The 16,404-nt window shown below is 36.9% G+C and overlaps 1 protein-coding gene across 1 annotated transcript in view; it reads left to right on the forward strand.

The window, feature by feature from the left end:
* The first annotated feature begins 870 nt into the window (after nt 1-870).
* LOC128993996 (protein Tob1-like) overlaps nt 871-16,404 on the forward strand; it is an 88,421-nt gene continuing 72,887 nt past the window's right edge. Inside the window, exon 1 of the mRNA XM_054418177.1 lies at nt 871-1,042. The gene's annotated coding sequence lies outside the window, so the exon portion shown is untranslated. The remainder of the gene's footprint in view (nt 1,043-16,404) is intronic.

Consider the following 16,404-nt stretch of genomic DNA (forward strand, 5'->3'; position numbering starts at 1 on the left):
GCCACAACTCATGATTTGGTGTCTTTTCACGTCGTTGAGACACGAATCACGTTCATAGTAAATGGCTTGAATGATTCCGTGATAAAAAATAATGATAAAGACGTTGCCGTGATCGCTCGAGCTCGAGATAACCAGGACGTTTCCATGATCACGGGAAATTACCACGACGTTGCAGTGATCGCGGGAGATGCCAACGATCGCGACGTTGCCCTGATTGCAGGAGATAACCACGACGTTTCCATGATCGGTTGAGATAACCACGACGTTTCCATTATTGCTTGAGATAACGACGACGTTTCCATGATCGCTTGAGATAACCACGATGTTTCCATGATCGGTTGAGATAACCACGACGTTTCCATGATCGCTTGAGATAACCACGACGTTTCCATGATCGCTTGAGATAACCACGACGTTTCCATGATCGCTTGAGATAACCACGACGTTTCCATGATCGCTTGAGATAACCACGACGTTTCCATGATCGCTTGAGATAACCACGACGTTCCCACGATCGCGGGAGATTTCCAAGATCGCAGGCACGGGCTGTTCTTTAGTCCCCAAATCTCCTATTCAAATACTGTAAAGACTTTTTCTAGAAATAAGGATCGTGGTAAGACCAAAGATATTTTACCTTCCCTTATTCATTCACGTTCATCTACAAACGTTTCCAACAATCAACTTACGACCCTTACAACGATCGCGGGGGTCGTAACCATTGACAGGGCAACGCTCTTGAGAGTGGACGAGGCGTGGGTAGCCGTTACGTCACAGAGAGACGCGTCGCCATGGCAACCGTGATGACGTAGCGTGACGTCACGGCCCAGCGCCCCCCGCTCCGCGCAACGCTGCTGGTCGCTCAGCGCTCACTCACACTCGCTAAGTGACTCCGGCACTGAGCGCCTCTCCGCGCCGTCACGACCTCGACCTATCGCGACTTTTCTATTTTTGTACTTTTATACTCGTTCATTTCTACACCGTTTGTTTTTGTACGTAATTTTAGTCTAAGTTGAACCACCTGTGAGGAGTTCCGCTACTGAAGGTGAGTTTATTTTTTGTTTTCGGAGTAAATATTTTTTTCAAAAGTACAATATGTATGTTTTAGTAAAGTAGTGTACACATCGGCGTTAGTCATACTTGAAATTTTAAGAAATTTTAAGATTTTTTTAAAAATAACTCCCGCAGGTGTAATTGTCAACAATGGATCAACAATTAACTAATTTTTACTCAATAATGCATACTCTCAACAATGCGTGTACCTATGATGCCGTTGCATACTTCAATAAACATGTGTTTATTTCATGGTATAGGGACATTGAAATATTTATAAAAATGTTTGAAGGTTTTTGTCTTGTTTATTCTGCGTTACTGTTTGGTTGTGCGTGTGTTGGACGGATGTTGTGTATACTCAAAAAGGGTTGAGTCATTAAATTTTTCAGTTCAATTTGTATATTGGTGAATACACACCGAAGTAAATTACAATGTAAAGAAAGGCGATTATCTACAACCGACAAATACTCGACCAATGAATGAAGATATCGTATACAATAACATTCTAGAGCTGACAAATAGTTTGACAGTTGAACCCTGATACCGCTTGTCATTATTTACTTTTCTTCGTCGTTGTTGTTGTTGTTGTTGTTGTTATTGTTCAACAGTAGATAATCAAGTGGCACTTTGGATTTTCCTTGTTTAAAGTGTTCCAATTGACTTGTAATTTACACCAAGGAAAATTCTACGAAGGTTTGTGACGTATGTATCTAAGAGGAAATTTTACTTTGAGGTTAAAAGGTTTTCTAATGGCTCTAATAGTTAAGAAGATTCTTTTAAACAACAAACAACTGTTTTTAGTGTTTCAAGTTGTTTTCTTAAGCAAGCGTTTATCTTGAAATACGTGAAACCGTTCGATTTAACTGCTTTTAATACACAATGATGCTTTCCGACAAAAACAAAATAACGATACCAACGATTTTACAATAATTAACAAAAGTGATGTAAACATTTTAGTTTCAAACCGAGTATTGTTCTTAATGTCAGAAGCTATAGTAAAATTGGAATCATGAATGGGTAAACGACTCACTAACATTACAGTTGTATAGGTTATAAGTTAAAGTTTTAATTCTTGTATACTATCAAAAACTATAAATAATACGTACTGACGCTACAATGATTAATTGTATGTGGGTTTGACGAATTTTGAATTTTGTGTTCTTGTTTGTGTAAGGTACCTACACAAGCCCCTTAATTATTTCTAACGTCAACCTTAATTAATTGTAACTGACAGCCCAACATAAATGTCATCTGAGTCCAGAATCGAACCAGGAAACTATTACATTTGTTGGTGACCACTTTATTTCCCAAAATGTATCTAAAACCAAAAGTACAAAGCATACTTTGATGCAAAATTTTCTTATCAAAGGCACTAACAAATCGTTGACAAACATTTTACAAGCCGAGCATTATAAAGGCGAGGGTGCCAATCGATAGTCGTGCGTGAGACCGCCTACCCAACTACCCTACCCAACCTACCCACTACCCAACCTACCCTCTGGCACAGTCCGTCGAGGCGCTGTGACGGGTAGCTACCCCTAGCTGAAAGGGTAAGCGTCGCCCTTAGCTAGCCTGTAGCGATAGACACACACCACGAAAACATACAGAACACCCTCAATAATTGAAATAAAAATCACGAACATTTTAGTTTTATTGTGTTATTGGATTGAATACACAAAACTTTCTACTTTTCTTCTTTTGATTATTCGTTAAAGGTAACCTATATCGTTCGTTTGGTAACGATATACAAAATTATTACACTCAAATCATACAACAAGATCACCTTCAAATACCGAAATATATTTTTATCCACAACCATTTGAGTTTAATTGTTTTGTGAGGTTAAATACACGAATATAATTTTCGACTTTATTTATTTTTTTTATTAATTATTCGTGAAAAATATATTACAAAAACTTTACCATTACTGATTTAATTCGAGTAGTAAAAATTCATTAAGGTTAGGCCTACTATTTGTATTTTGGGGTTCAAGGACTAACATTGACATTATTTGTAAGGTAAACTCATAAAAATACTAAGTAGTTTTGCATTTTTAGTATTTTTATGAAAATCTAAAAATAGCTCGGAATGTTTTTGTTGGGTGGGGGTGTCAGTGAGGAGATCAGCTGTTTCCCAGACCAACGCCCTTAGCTCCATCAGCTGTTCGCAGCTCAGCAAACAAGTATTATTTTACTTACATACACTTATAAACATTAATTATAGTTATTATAATTAGTTACAGTATATTGTTGATATTAGTTACATGTATAGTGAATGAATATAGGTTTTTATGAATAGTTTTAAGGTATTGTTTTGCACTTAGCGGTAACCATATGGAAGTAAATAATGTAGCAACTAATTTTATCTTTTGCATGAACACTTATTATTACTTTTATACTAATCTATAATTGTAATTGGACATTGTTTTAGTAGGCCTATATGTCGATTGTGTTGTTATCTTGTGTTTTTGTAGGTTATTTTATTCATTAAAGCTATTCCTCCTATTTTTTTTACTGGAAGTACAATATGTCGATTATTTATAATTACGTATATTTTGTCTTTTGTTTAATGCAAATATGAACAGAATATTACTTTATTAACATTTTATCTTTTTTGATTATATTTCAAGTATCTAAGGCTTGCAGTCATTTCACTGTTACCTGTCATATTTCGTTATACAGTACTAGATGTGGCTATCATTAGATTGATAAGTATTTTTAGTTATCTTAATTTGTAAATGTTTTGTATTCTCTGTATCCATTAAGCATTTCAGTTGAGTTTTTCGTGTTTAAGTGCTATACTATTGTAATAAATTGAGCTACGGGTGTAGGTAACTTTGGTTTAAGTTTAATTAATATTTACTTGTCAAATTTATTTCTGAAAAAGTTTGTTTAGTAAATTTTCACCACGTTAAAACCGGAGGAGCCGTAAAATCAGTGTTCGATTATCGCACCACACAGAGGTCGAATGCTGCCCAACTGTCGATCAATCGATCGATGATAAAAACAATATAATCTCAATACAGTATATACTTTAAACTGGCGTTAAATTCTGAGAAAATAACTCGAAAACGAATATTACAGCGTCAATTGCAGTGGAATTGATGGGCACGACCTGGAAAACCATACCTAAATTAATTTTTTTATTACGTACGATAGTTAACTTTTTCAGCCAGGTTGAGGGAGGCGTGCAATATTACTAACTCGTCCGGCCAAGCACTAACTCTCTCTACCCTTAACTCGTACGGCCAAGCTCTGACCCTTTCTACCCTTAACTCGCCAGCCAAGGACTAGCCCTTTCTACCCTTAACTCGTACGGCCAAGCACTAGCCCTTTCTAACCTTAACTCGTCCAGCCAAGCACTAACCCTCTCTATCCTTAACTCGTCCGGCCAAGCACTAACCCTTTCTATCCTTAACTCGTCCAGCCAAGCACTAACCCTTTCTATCCTTAACTCGTCCAGCCAAGCACTAACCCTTTCTACCCTTAACTCGTCCGGCTAAGCACTAACCCTCTCTACCCTTAACTCGTCCAGCCAAGAACTAGCCCTTTCTACCCTTAACTCGTCCGGCCAAGCACTAACCCTCTCTACCCTTAACTCGTCCAGCCAAGAACTAGCCCTTTCTACCCTTAACTCGTCCGGCCAAGCACTAACCCTCTCTACCCTTAACTCGTCCAGCCAAGAACTAGCCCTTTCTACCCTTAACTCGTCCGGCCAAGCACTAACCCTCTCTACCCTTAACTCGTCCAGCCAAGAACTAGCCCTTTCTACCCTTAACTCGTCCGGCCAAGCACTAACCCTCTCTACCCTTAACTCGTCCAGCCAAGAACTAGCCCTTTCTACCCTTAACTCGTCCGGCTAAGCACTAACCCTCTCTACCCTTAACTCGTCCAGCCAAGAACTAGCCCTTTCTACCCTTAACTCGTCCGGCCAAGCACTAACCCTCTCTACCCTTAACTCGTCCAGCCAAGAACTAGCCCTTTCTACCCTTAACTCGTCCAGCCAAGCACTAACCCTCTCTACCCTTAACTCGTCCAGCCAAGAACTAGCCCTTTCTACCCTTAACTCGTCCGGCCAAGCACTAACCCTCTCTACCCTTAACTCGTCCGGCCAGGCACTAACCCTTTCTACCCTTAATCTAACGTAACGCATGATTAAGAACTTTGATTTTTAAAGATACAAGGTTTTTTTTCCATTTCACCCTCGTATACTCGTATAAAACAGATACTCGTAACTGTTTAAACATAAGGTCATTTTCGTTTTCAACCTTATTTAAACATTTGTCCAGTTCGTTCATTCATCTTCAAGCATAACCCACTGTTCAATTCTCTACCTGTTTAAACTGTCCATTCTGATTTAATTTCGAAATTTTGTTCCCATCGGAACGAAGGGTTTGTGTAACCCTTCAAGAATCCGAGGCCAAATTCCACGCTATCGATGTTTTATCTCATCCTTGGATCTAGTGATAACCACATCAGCTGATATCACGGAATGGATGATCTCAGATGGTGTCGCATTGTTGGTGAGTCAGCTGACTGAAATAGCGGGCAGAAATAGACTCACCCGCGCATCTCGCAATGGAACACCACTGACCGCTGTCCGAAGATACCGACAGTGGTCGGTTAACATAGGGAGGGTCAAAACAATCATTTTTTACTATTTTAATTTTTCAGTTAAAATTTCTCCAAATCGTGACCTTGTTCTTAGTGCCATATGCTAGAATATAAAATATTACCTTCGCAAAACTGTTTTCTAGCTTTTCGTGGATTTTTGTATATTAATTCTATCACTAGGGCGTAAAGTGACTCTTTTCGACTCTAGCTTGCCGAGGGCGGAAAATAAGTTAGGTTCAAAATAATTTTAGCCCGCGTGGTGAACTTTTTTCGTCATACAAACTTTAGTTATTCGAGAAAACAACATAACAAAACGAAATTACTCTTCGAGTAAAGATCATCTCTCAAAACGACTTCTAACTCCCTTTAATTTTGCTACTGCAAACAAGCAGCTGTTTAGCAAGTAATTTAGTCATTTTGTCTATTACGATTGTTGTTCATTGTACCACCAAAAGTCGAACTATTGGAAAGAATGCAACAACAAACTACACCCGATTTAAACAATCAATACAAACTTTCGATACACTCAACAATTTATTTACATAATTTTTATGAATTCCAGCTCTGAAACAGAATATGAATCACCAAAAAGAGAAAATAATATTGGTAAAAGTCCTCGAAAATAGAGAAAGTAAATAATGGCGTCTTACTTTGAAACTAAGTTAAGAGGAGCTAAACACTTTCAAGTGAGAAATTCTGCTGTAAATATCTAAGTGCTAAAAACATCAGCTGCAGTATTTTGAAACAAGCTGTAAGTCGTTTGGAAACATTATCGTAGTGTAAATATATGTAAGTACTAGCTGACCTGAAAACGTGCGTCGCTTGGCAACACTGTGAAGCAGTACTATCCGTTGTGAAAACATCGACCCGTCCCACGTATCGCAATTAAACCACTTGAGATATTATTTATAACCTATTTTTGTACGTTCAACAAAGTTGACTCTGTTTTTACAGATGGAAATTTTTTGTAGGGTATAAAAAAATTATTTACTGGTGGTAAACTATTTAAACCACGTAAAAAAATATTTGGACTTACAAATATTTTAACATAGTAATTACTATTAGTTTTATTTTTAGCTTGAATAACATGTTCCACACTAATTTAATAAAATAGGAAATATTTTTTATATCTGCACCTTATAAACAGGGGTTTTTCTGATAAGCATTGTTGACAAATATTTCTTTACAAAACATTATTATAGGCCCATAAGTATAAATTTTATTGTTATCGTATATTTTTTTATCAAAAATTGTTAATAACGGTTTAGGTCAGAAGTAACTTCGTGATTGTGGGGCTGAGATTATGTCGTGGCTCAAAAGTAGGCCAGACATTGACGCCTAGAGGGTGGGTGGGGGATAACGTTCGATTGTGTGCGTGTGCGTGTGTGTGTGTGTGTGCGTGTGTGTGTGTGAAGGCGTAACCAAGAGACACATTAGGTCATAAAAATGATTGTTGCCTTCGTGATGTACCAACATACATACATTATCTCTTGTAAAGAAATTACACCTTCGGAGACAGGATCAGAATCGTCTTTCTGCAATCGAGCAGGAAAAATTACTCGTGAGTCTGTATATGCATTAGTGGTAGAATTGAATAGGGGTAGTAACCGTTCAAATTTAGGGTGTTTGAGTCAATGGGGGTAAATGAAGCTCAATTATTGATGTGTTACTAATTGTATGGGGTTGTAGAGTTGCAATGGTATTAATGTTTGCCGTGGCTATTTATTCAAATTTTATATATTTCTTCTGTAAGTAAAATATTTGTGCCTGTAGATGCAGTTTTTGGAAAAGCGAATCAACTTTACTTTCCCGTTGCTAGTTGCACATGTTATGTAATTCTAATTACCTCCAGACTCATGTTTTTCTAACGAACCATAGACGTTTGAGGGTGATGTTTTTTGAACGAAGAGTACACGCATGACTGATGTTTTTGACTTCCGCAGTATACGATGGAACTATTGACTCTATGCGACATTGGTTTGTTTCAACACGAACTATGTTTTGTAGATACGTTACCATTACCGTTTTGTAGATAGGAAGTACGTTGTTTTCCTTTTTCCTGATGATAGCAAAATGAAAGGAAAAAGTTCATTGTTCATTAGAATATGTTGTATTAGCACGTATTTTCAAGGTGATGTGTTTATACTTTTTATTGAGGTTGGTTTTCATAAGATCCAGTGTAGCTTTCGATATCAAGAGGCCTGTCATGTTGTGAGTGACGTGTTAATGAGGTTTTACTTGTAGACTTTATACTATTTGAGTTCATAAACAATAATCTGCTCACGTCTCAATAACAGTATTGCAAGTTTTAGTTGCTTGTATGCAAATTCGACCTCCTCCGTCAGCTTTCTCTTGCGCTTTCTGCCAACATTTGATGGTCTTTGGCACTGCACGCACTTTAGTGGCCTTTGTTGCAGCATGTACGTAGACTTTGCAATAATTCCAGCAAGTACAACGCAATAATCCTTATAGAAAGTCTTGCATGATTGTACATTTGTTACTTTTGTGAATCACTTGAAACACCTGTGTCGTGCCAAATAGCAAAGTTACTCTAACGGTCATATGAATCCAAAATTATGTTTCGCCTCATCAAGAAGCTGCATTCAGAATGCTCTATCCTCCGCCATATCAACTTCTCTAAGAGTCTCCCCTTGTCTTCAGCTTGCTCATTTTATCTCAATCTTCGTTCTTCCCTATATACATCTTCTATTTGGCTAATCTCTCCTTACTTAAAAGTTGCATTTTCATCCTTTCTTCCTTTAGGATCAAGTCACTAGATAATCTTAGTTCTATGTGTCTACAGATATAGATTTTCAATATTCTCCAGATGCCTTACTCAATTTTGATCCATTCCCAACTCTTACCAACTTAAGCCGTATTTTGTTCATTCTGAGTCCTCAAACCTCCAAGGGCCATATTATGGATATGTACACCCTAACATTTGTATTTCTCGACAGGATTTGGTTCAATCATTTTCAAAGAGTAGCAAGGGAATTTCAATATCCGCAAAAGCCACCAACCTCCAAAAGATCGCATGTCAGTTTGCACCGAATATAGAGACTCAGCACTACCGGACTACCGGACATTGCTGAGTCTAGCATTGACCTTTACAGGGTGTACCGATACACGCGGAATGGCTGTGAGCAAATTGGATATTGGATTCCGTGGAAGTGCATTGCCGTCTACCTTCAAACGATTATAAGCTTCTATCGGTGCTGGCTGGATACAGAGCTTAACTAACTTTGGACGTAAAAAACTTTCGTAGTGTCAAGTAATTCGATTTTAAATAACACTTTATCGACATCTGGATGCCCAAGAAGGTCATAGGTTCAATCATGCGTAAAGTAAATAGTTTTATAGTTCATAATTGAATTGAGCAGTTCTTGTTCAAAGGGATTTCAATAAATGCTTCTAGGGTAAAAACTATTTACTGCTCCCAGATTCTGTAAAATACAGTTAGGTTAGGTTAGGTGTTCTATTATTGAAAAATGTTTTTGAGATGGAAATGTTTATATTTGTTGTGTTCTGAAAATGAAATAACAATCCCAACCTTACCAAACTTCTATTTGAAAGGGTTGGGCAGTGGGTTTTGGCCAGTTCGAGTTAGATGGAGCAGCCGAAAGGCATCATAATTAAATTTCAATGCACGTCAAATAAATCTAATCTAATGAGGAACTTGTACTATTTTTATTTTATTGCCCAAAAAAGATTGTAGGCTAGGCACTAAATAAAGATATTCCAGCATAAAAAATACCATACTGATATTTTGCATAACTTTCTTAATATTTTTATGAACACTTTTAACTTAAATGATAATTTGGGTATTTCAAAAATGACCAAGTTAAAAATAACATTCTTGTTATCTTCCTGTTTGTACTTGATATCGTAATTCCACTTGACTATTAGGCTCGAGGGTAGCATTACACAGAAATAGCGAACACAACGGCGTTTTCGTAATTCTGAATAGGATTCTTAGCAGGGTAAAGGACTTCTTGGCTATAAAGCCTAATTCGTTTGGGCTTTAAATGACTCAATGAATGTAAATTGTTGACAATATCAACACAAGCTATTAGCGTTACGTTTTGAGATACTGTAGATGATTGCCAGATTTTATTTCTAAATTTTCTTGGCTGAGGCTTTTATTATATATTTTTTATTAAGTTCTCATGTGTTTTCGCGCGTTGAAACCATTTCAAGAGAGCTAAAAGCCGATTATACTTGAAGCCGATTGCAAAATCCTTTGGTGCTTGTTCACATGTTAGGTTCATTCGATTGTTTATTTGTCTATGTAAAATATTTTGAATGCACTCAATTTTAGTAACAATAAATTTGATTTTTTTTGCTCCAAAAGGTAGACGAATTGATGTATATGGAAAATACTTACGCTCCTAAGTCAGTGTACAAAACACTTTACACTTTACAGATACCTTTATGTCATTGGGTTTTATATAAACAAAGTTTAGCATCAAAAGTTGGTTTACACTAACCAGTATAGTACATAACAGATATTGGCATCTGCTAGCATCTTTAGCAGACATTCATTGAGTTTCTTCAAGGAACTGAATATTGTAGGTTATTTTAACGCAATTGAATCTAGCCTAAGCAAAAACGGCTATTATACTCAACGCTTTGCATCGTTGATTATACTGAAGATAGTTTGTTAAATAATACAGGTACTACCATGTTACTTACCAATGTAAATAAATAATGGTCAATAGTTCAGTATACAAAAAAGGTGTTATAGAAAACTTACACAAAAACATAAAATTCAATGGGAGGTCTGTGAAAAAGTGTAAAAATGAGTAAATTTTCAACGGAGATAATCTTACGGAGATTGGAATTTAGAAATAGTTCTTGCCTAACTCCTTCCTGCGTATCAGACTTCGCAATATTCGCCAAGATGTTTCTCGTTTAACGTTTGATCGCACAGATTTTGATCTGTTCAACGTGTTTCTGATCAACCTAACCTCAACAAGGCCACGATGGAAAGTTTTTTTGTTTTTCACGTCCGACACATTTCTTCACCTGTACGTGACATTCGCTATGTTACATTGGTAAACCTGCGGCGGAAGGTCCACAATAAACGCGGGAAACGACCTTCACCTTGGCGCGTCCTTGACTGAGACCTTCACATGACCGTCTCTAGGTTCCCATTCACATACATTCAACAAATATGATATTAATGAGGTTGCGTAACAGGTGATTCAAACAGCTGGGCGGGTGAGTGAAAATGAGCGTTGGTTATGGTCGGCTCCTACCATTGATTATAGAAATAATATCTGTTACCGGAAAAGTATATATATTCAATGCTTGAAGCTATGTTACTGAATAAGATCAGCTGTTTCTTCAGTGGATAGTTGATTAAAAGCTCATTATTACCTTTGACTAAATTGGCTACAGCTGGTCCATAAAGATGGGAAGTCTACTTCTGTATCCAATATTCTCATAGAAAAGGCTACCTTCGTAAAACTAGGTGAGCACTGAAACCATTCTTCTACCAAGCTTTAGAATATTATTAAGATGTGGAGTAAAATTAAGTCTTAACTGATGAAGCAAGATATAGACGATAACGAACCCTATACTGTCGCTGTACAACCGTAGACTTTTAAAGTAAACCAAGGCACCTCAAAACATAACTATCACTAATAATGTTCAAGTGTTGTATAGTGGAGCCTAGAATACAAGTGCCATTTTCAAAACCCCTAGAACTAATTTGACCCCTAATCACATGTTATTGCAAACCTCGATGAGAAGTTAACCTTGATAACTCGTATTATATAGTAATCCCGGTAATCACCATGAGAGTCTTGCTATCGATGTTCTACATGTGTATTTGCGAAATCTATATTTATTCTTATTATTAAAACAAACCATAATATTGTTGGTTGTAAAGTGTCCTAGAGACGAAGATCAAAGTTATAAAAGACCGATGTCTATGTAATCTAAAACAGGTCGTAGCGTAAACTACGTTAGTTTTTAACTAATAAAACAATGTATTTGAATATTAATCGTGGAATTGGTCACAGATTTTTTGCGATTATTTCAATCTTACCTACAGATTTACAGGGATATTGCTCGTAGTTTTCGTTGTTCCGGTAAATATTTGACGAAGCAGACCGGTAAGCCAGTGATGGCACGAGACTACTGCATGCAATATTGATCTACTCGCCGTACCCAGTACCACCATCCCATAACTGACTTGTATTTTACAAGTATATTCTTTATTCATTTGGGTGACTTTGTTTTTGAGGTTATGTGTAACGACAGGTAAAGTTTGTTTAGTTCTGAAAGGTTGGCAGTGAAAAGGATTATCCCAAAAAATAGTTTATATTTTAATATTGTGTTCAAACATGATAGTATTTGGAGATAAATGGTGCACTAATTCATAACGAAACGTCTGTGCAATGTTTATATGTTAATATTTGTTATTAATGTTATTACTATAGCAACAGGCCGGCCAATGCGACGTTGCCACACACCAACGCCGCTTAGACGAGGGTTAAAAAAAAACAGGAAAGAGAACGCAAATGAGATTTAAGTAATAGAAAATTGCTGTGTTTATAACCACATGTGCTCTAGTCAGGAAAATTAACAAGATACGACGTTATATATTTATAAACTCCGTATGGAATAAACAAAAAAAAAAATTAACCAGTGGAATCGCAAGCAAACCACAGTTTGGTAAATGGGAATAAATATTTAAACAGTGATGTTTCGGTTTGAATTTTGCCTGTTAGTTAATCCGCAAACAAATAGTTGCTAGCCCAGTGCATTATGGAAATTGGGAACTTGTTTAGGTATTACAATATTTACCAAATTTATAAAGCTAAAACTGTACTAATAGAAGGTTTTAATTTTCAGATTCAAATCCTTTTGAAAGTTTGAATGGCAAAAATGTGTTACTAATTTAGGTTTTTCTAGTGGGGCCTTGTTTAGAGATGGAAAATAATGTAAAACAGCTGTTGGTTAGTATAGGAATCAAACACTAACACCAACAATTTATTGTGTTTTGTTGACACAGCTGGTCTAAAGAGCCAAACTTTGGTTCTGAAGACACAGGGTCAAAAATCATGTCAAAAACCAAATGTCGTGACCCCGTAGTTCGGATCCCACATTGGCCGTAGATATATCTCACATATCTATCCAATGGAAAAAAAAATAAATATTTAAAGCAAAGACAAGTTTACTCCACTAAATATCAATCAGCAATCATAATTATAAAGTTTTCTCAGCGTATGTATTTGTAAATTTGTGCAAAATCTATACAGAACGTTTTACAAAACCTTCAGTGTGATAATGGTGTTTATTGAGTATGAATGCCACCAACTAAAAAATTGCTTAATCAACTATCAAGTCAAATACAATTTGAATTGGTCATTCACAAACGATGTCCATCAAACAACTTAGTATTTTTGTACCTCAGCCACGGAATACCACCAATCACACGGCTCCATAGTTGGCGGCAGAATGCCACCGGATTTGAAGGGAACTGTTGAAAATGGCGCTAACTACTGTCCTAACGAGCATTTGTGTGTTAATTGCATAAACACGTGACGTACCTGGGTAAAATGAGAGGCGAGGTCGAAGCAACTTTGTGTCAATTTTGGTGTTCAAGGCCTGACATGCAAGACGCGTTGAGTTATTTCAGAAATACAGGGTCAAAAGATCTGTACAATCTCATCATAAGATGAGTAAGATGAAGTGTTTCATCTTAAGCATAACCTCCTCTAATACAAGGCCGTGGTGTTGGTGTGGCAACGTCGCACCGGCCTATTGCCATGGTACAGTAGTGATTAACGTGTAAACATAAACACTGCGCAGACGCTCCAGTTAGTGCAACAGTCTCGGTAGGCCGGGGCTGCGGTGTTGCCACGTCTCATCGCAGCCTTTTTGGGGAAGTCAAACTGTTATTAATATTTTGTGGAAACCCTGTATTTTTCTCTGTATTTGCCTAATTCAACACATTCAGCTGATTAAACACGAATAAAGACACGTTCAGATTTTGAATATGCACTTGAACACGTTTTATAATTTCAGTTTGAAATAAAATCTTCTGAATGCTGTTTGAATAAAGCAGTTTTATTGTTTATACCAATTCAACCAAAGTGTTTTGTCCGAGTACGCACTGTACGATACAATATTTGATTAGTGCTATCAGCGTGTTTTTGCGTTGTTGAAATTTGTCAGTGTAATATACCTAGAATGTTGCTTTTATAACGGGTTTGTAAACAGAAAGCATTAAGAAAGCTCATACGTATACAAATTGAAGAACCTTTCAGTGAGGCTATAGTTTTGAACAGTATCAAAATAGGATATATAATTTAGATGGCAAATTATAAAAAAGTAAACAAATAAAGGTTATACTTTTTACCAAAACAATACCTTGTTGTTTTACCATACCAACAATCTAAATACAGTTAGGTTAGTCTAATGCAGGTTTATTTCAAGGAAATTTTATGTTAAAACATTAATTTAGTCGACATCAGTGCACTGTGGTCCACCAAACATGAAAAACTAAGCGATACCTTAGATTTTACAAGATAAGATGTCTACGTGCGCAGTTCAAAGTCAATGGCTTTACATATGCAGACACAATTCTCTTCGTACAGATATGTAATTAATTAGTAACATCTCTTGATACGAAGCTTGATCCCAAATCACACCTAGATGTTCTTCTTCTTCTTCTTCTTCTTCTTCTTCTTCGTGACGTTCCAATCTAGTGAGCTGAAACCCTACTGGACTGAGGCTGTTTTAGGACTTCGTCCTACCTAGACGTTACGTATTGCCGAGGTTACTCGTGCCCGAGATGTAATTGACTTTAGATGTCCGTGTGTCAGAGACAATCACGACAAGACACGACAAGACGTTTCCTGGCCACCATTGGACCAATTACGTGTATTTGCACAATACTAATCTCAGCTGGTCGGGAAAGGGTAATTAAATGTTAGATATTGCTTTATATATTATATCAGAATTAAAATTTCATGTACTTTCTCCTGAAGACGGAGTCAGATTCCAGATTCCGAAACGTCGTTTTTGATTTTGCTAATTGTAATGAAAAATTTCGCAAAATTAGTTGTGTGGATGCGTATTTGATATCAGAAATTTCTAAGCCTATTGTATTCAATTACTTTCTTCATACTAAAGGAAAGTACCAAACTACCTAATTCAATTTCTAATTGTTGTGTGGTTTGTAGTAGAGGGGAATCTCTGATACTGTGACGCATCTATTTGCCTGACTAACCCTTGAAGTTTTATCATAGACTAACCAACACAAGGGAGTATGTTTTATCTATGGCTTTATACAGCCAAATCTATGGTTAAATTTTGCTTGAACCCACAAATTCGTTTTATCAGATAGCTAAAAGCCGATTGGTGTTTGGCCGGGTTCGAATCTAGGGGCATCTAAGACAAAAGTCCCACTCTCTATCCACTCTTTAACTGTATTCATTTTTTAGTTATGATTCCACAAAATTACAAAAAAATTTATTTCCACCCAATCTTGACAATATTTTAGAACCCCGTTTAATCTGTATTTAGTTGGGTGTAGTATTTGTAACAAGAATTGATCAACCTGTCTAGCATTTTATATATTTGTCAGGTACTTAAACCAACATCCACGATAGGAGACCACGACTTCCGCAGTAGTGATGTTGCCGTGATCATGGTCTTTCCTGAAGGGGAGTCACGCCTCACCAGGGGGTCGGCACATTGAGGAAGTCATGACTGAGCTTGTCAGTAGATAAAATATATACTGGAAGAACCATTGTACAGATTTTACAACATCTAGTTGAATGTTAGGCGGTGTTAAAGGTGTATTATCGGGTTAAAGTGAATACCGGATTACCAAAACAAGTAAATAAAAACTCTAGGCGAAGAATATTTGCGTTTTCCACTCGTTTTTTGACAATGGAAAGAATTGTAAGGCATTTCATAAAAAGATTGTTCTTACTTAACAATGAGTGAAGTTGAGTTGAATTACCGACAGAATGCTGACATGTAAATTACAAGGACAATTTATTGTACCATAGCATCTTTTACGTCCTATACGATCATAATAACCGAAACTCAATAATTTTATACATTAGCACAATGGTAGCACACTAGACGAGGTCAACTATGCCATTTGATCATTAGGACATTGGCTACAGCTGTTCCCATATAGATGGACTGTCTACTTTAGCATAAAAAAGTCAATGCTTATTCCTCCATGTCATAGATTTTCAGTTTAAATTCGATTTTGTACACATATTTTTGTAAGCGTGTGCACCGAGGAACACTCGCAATTAAGGGGGCATAAATTTATCTATATATGTTTGTTCAGTTAACATTTAACATTTCAAAATCCATCCAACCTCGCCAAAACTATTGGTCGAAAGATGTCGTAGAATTCCCAGTTACAAGTTCCACTATTAAATGCGTGAAGATGTAAACATCTATTAAGTGACATCGGAATGTTGTAGTACGATGGGCAACCATGTGACCTGTGACCTCAGCGTCGCCAAACATTTCAATCTATCAATTGACCTCTGACCTGTGCGTCCGTCTGTCGTTCATCTCGTCAAGTCATGACTCTTGAAACTCACACTTCACAAAACAATACTGTTTATTTTTAGACGCTGGGCACGAGCCCGGGATCGCTTTTCACATTACCTGATAGTTGTGGAATATCACATGGATAAAACCCATTGGCGATTTAGTGGGATTTGATCCCGGGACCCCAGGGTCCGAAGTACCGCAC

This window comes from Macrosteles quadrilineatus, unplaced genomic scaffold (assembly GCF_028750875.1).
Source record: "Macrosteles quadrilineatus isolate MER2022 unplaced genomic scaffold, UCM_ALF_1.0 Scaffold_1__1_contigs__length_201487025, whole genome shotgun sequence".
Classification (NCBI taxonomy): Eukaryota; Metazoa; Arthropoda; class Insecta; order Hemiptera; family Cicadellidae; genus Macrosteles; species Macrosteles quadrilineatus.